Source organism: Carettochelys insculpta, chromosome 2 (assembly GCF_033958435.1).
Source record: "Carettochelys insculpta isolate YL-2023 chromosome 2, ASM3395843v1, whole genome shotgun sequence".
Taxonomy (NCBI): Eukaryota; Metazoa; Chordata; order Testudines; family Carettochelyidae; genus Carettochelys; species Carettochelys insculpta.
Genome location: NC_134138.1, coordinates 42872199 through 42875940, shown reverse-complemented (window position 1 = coordinate 42875940; position 3742 = coordinate 42872199). Strand labels below are relative to the sequence as shown.

Here is a 3742-nt window from a genome sequence, read left to right as displayed (position 1 = left end):
GGACGGCGTGCCGGGTGACCCTCGCGGGAGGGTCCGGCGGGCAGGGTGACCCTCGCGGGAGGGTCCGGCCGCCGGTGGAGGCGGGCAGGGTGACCCTCGCGGGAGGGTCCGGCCGCCGGTGGAGGCGGGCAGGGTGACCCTCGCGGGAGGGTCCGGCCGCCTCCTTTCCTCTCCCCCCCGGGAACCGGGTTGACCTGTTGACCTGGTGGCCGATTCCCTCCCCGGGCACCAGGTCAACCGCCGCTGCTTTCAGCGGGGGTTGACCTGGTGGCCGATTCCCTCCCCGGGCACCAGGTCAACCTCCGCTGCTTTCAGCGGGGGTTGACCTGGTGGCCGATTCGCTCCCCGGGCACCAGGTCAACCTCCGCTGCTTTCAGCGGGGGTTGACCTGGTGGCCGATTCCCTCCCCGGGCACCAGGTCAACCTCCGCTTCTTTCAGCGGGGGTTGACCTGGTGGCCGATTCGCTCCCCGGGCACCAGGTCAACCTCCGCTGCTTTCAGCGGGGGTTGACCTGGTGGCCGATTCCCTCCCCGGGCACCAGGTCAACCTCCGCTGCTTTCAGCGGGGGTTGACCTGGTGGCCGATTCCCTCCCCGGGCACCAGGTCAACCTCCGCTGCTTTCAGCGGGGGTTGACCTGGTGGCCGATTCGCTCGCCGGGCACCAGGTCAACCTCCGCTGCTTTCAGCGGGGGTTGACCTGGTGGCCGATTCCCTCCCCGGGCACCAGGTCAACCTCCGCTTCTTTCAGCGGGGGTTGACCTGGTGGCCGATTCGCTCCCCGGGCACCAGGTCAACCTCCGCTGCTTTCAGCGGGGGTTGACCTGGTGGCCGATTCGCTCCCCGGGCACCAGGTCAACCTCCGCTGCTTTCAGCGGGGGTTGACCTGGTGGCCCATTCGCTCCCCGGGCACCAGGTCAACCTCCGGTGCTTTCAGCGGGGGTTGACCTGGTGGCCGATTCGCTCCCCGGGCACCAGGTCAACCTCCGGTGCTTTCAGCGGGGGTTGACCTGGTGGCCGATTCCCTCCCCGGGCACCAGGTCAACCTCCGGTGCTTTCAGCGGGGGTTGACCTGGTGGCCGATTCCCTCCCCGGGCACCAGGTCAACCTCCGCTGCTTTCAGCGGGGGTTGACCTGGTGGCCGATTCGCTCCCCGGGCACCAGGTCAACCTCCGCTGCTTTCAGCGGGGGTTGACCTGGTGGCCCATTCGCTCCCCGGGCACCAGGTCAACCGCACCCTTTTTCGGCCGCCTTCGCCTCCAAATTTTTCCCCCGTTTCCTTGCCCACTCCTCGGTCACTTCATACGCCCTCCCCCTTACATCCACCGTACGCAACACCTCCACCGGGCTTAATAGTCCACAACCGAGACCCAGGGCCTTCCCCGCTCTCAACCACCTCCACCCACGGTCCCCCTCCACCGGGCTTAATAGTCCACAACCGAGACCCAGGGCCTTCCCCGCTCTCAACAACCTCCACCCACGGTCCCCCTCCACCGGGCTTAATAGTCCACAACCGAGACCCAGGGCCTTCCCCGCTCTCAACAACCTCCACCCACGGTCCCCCTCCACCGGGCTTAATAGTCCACAACCGAGACCCAGGGCCTTCCCCGCTCTCAACCACCTCCACCCACGGTCCCCCTCCACCGGGCTTAATAGTCCACAACCGAGACCCAGGGCCTTCCCCGCTCTCAACAACCTCCACCCACGGTCCCCCTCCACCGGGCTTAATAGTCCACAACCGAGACCCAGGGCCTTCCCCGCTCTCAACAACCTCCACCCACGGTCCCCCTCCACCGGGCTTAATAGTCCACAACCGAGACCCAGGGCCTTCCCCGCTCTCAACAACCTCCACCCACGGTCCCCCTCCACCGGGCTTAATAGTCCACAACCGAGACCCAGGGCCTTCCCCGCTCTCAACAACCTCCACCCACGGTCCCCCTCCACCGGGCTTAATAGTCCACAACCGAGACCCAGGGCCTTCCCCGCTCTCAACCACCTCCACCCACGGTCCCCCTCCACCGGGCTTAATAGTCCCCAACCGATACCCAGGGCCTTCCCCGCTCTCAACAACCTCCACCCACGGTCCCCCAAGACGCACGTTCCAAGCCTTAACCCTCAGACCATCCACCCCCCGGGGGGGACCCCACACCCACCTGACCCCAACTCACTCCCACCAAAAACACCACCACCGCCACCGCCTCAACGGCCTGCCCCACCCAGCACTCCCACACACACACCTGCCCCACCAACGCTCCACACACGCTTTCTTCCCTCTCCCCGACCCGACCCAAGCCATCGCACCGCACCGGGTGAGGGCCTAAGCTTCCTCGCCCGCCCCCCCGCCCCCGACACGCAGGCAGGCAGAGGGAAAGGCCTCAGCGCCCCCCAGGACCGTCGCGCCGCCTTGGCCTCACGGCTTCCCTGCTCCCGCACGGCAGACACACGCCCCGCTCTACCCCCGCTGGGGCCAAAAGCTGCCTACGGCACCTGGGATTCCCAGGCGGTCACCCATCCAGGTACTAGCCAGGCCCGGGACGGTTTACCTTCCGAGATCGGACGAGATCGGGGGCATTCGGTCCGGTATGGCCGTAGGCCCCCGCCTCCCCGGGCTTTAGCGTCAGCAGCCTGGCCTCAGTCAGCCGGGCCCAAACAATTAACCCGGAGGCCGGGCCGAGGGAAAACTTCCTCCGAGCCGGCCCAAGGGGAAGGGAGGACGAGGACGCCGGGCCCGGGAGGTGACAGGACGTGCACGTCAGACCCGGGAAGCTGTGTGCCCCGAGGTTAACCCCCGGGCCGGGGCGGGGAGAGAAAAATGTTCTAAGTCCGGTAGGGACAGCAGGTCAACCCCGGCCGCCGTAGCAGAGGTTGACCTGGTGTCCGATTCGCTCCCCGGGCACCAGGTCAACCTCGGGCGCTTTAGCGGAGGTTGACCTGGTGTCCGATTCGCTCCCCGGGCACCAGGTCAACCTCGGGCGCTTTAGTGGAGGTTGACCTGGTGTCAGATTCGCTCCCCGGGCACCAGGTCAACCTCGGGCGCTTTAGCAGAGGTTGACCTGGTGTCCGATTCGCTCCCCGGGCACCAGGTAAACCGTGGCCGCTTTCAGCGGAGGTTGACCTGGTGGCCGATCCCCTCCTCGGGCTCCAAGTCCGGCAGGGACAGCAGGTGAACCCCGGCCGCTTTAGCAGAGGTTGACCTGGTGTCCGATTCGCTCCCCGGGCACCAGGTAAACCGTGGCCGCTTTCAGCGGAGGTTGACCTGGTGGCCGATCCCCTCCTCGGGCTCCAAGTCCGGCAGGGACAGCAGGTGAACCCCGGCCGCTTTAGCAGAGGTTGACCTGGTGTCCGATTCGCTCCCCGGGCACCAGGTAAACCGTGGCCGCTTTCAGCGGAGGTTGACCTGGTGGCCGATCCCCTCCTCGGGCTCCAAGTCCGGCAGGGACAGCAGGTGAACCCCGGCCGCTTTAGCAGAGGTTGACCTGGTGTCCGATTCGCTCCCCGGGCACCAGGTAAACCGTGGCCGCTTTCAGCGGAGGTTGACCTGGTGGCCGATCCCCTCCTCGGGCTCCAAGTCCGGCAGGGACAACAGGTCAACCCCGGTTCCGGGCGGGGAGAGAAAAATTTTCTAAGTCCGGCAGGGACAGCAGGTCAACCCCGGCCGCCGTAGCAGAGGTTGACCTGGTGTCCGATTCGCTCCCCGGGCACCAGGTCAACCTCGGGCGCTTTAGCAGAGGTTGACCTGGTGTC

General features: G+C 66.8%; 1 non-coding gene across 1 annotated transcript; it reads right to left on the bottom strand.

The window, feature by feature from the left end:
- Nucleotides 1-2473: 2473 nt before the first annotated feature.
- Nucleotides 2474-2592, bottom strand: LOC142009790 (5S ribosomal RNA). Its single transcript, XR_012644568.1, has one exon. It is a non-coding gene; the product is annotated as a 5S ribosomal RNA (ribosomal RNA).
- Between the last annotated feature and the right edge of the window lie 1150 nt (nt 2593-3742).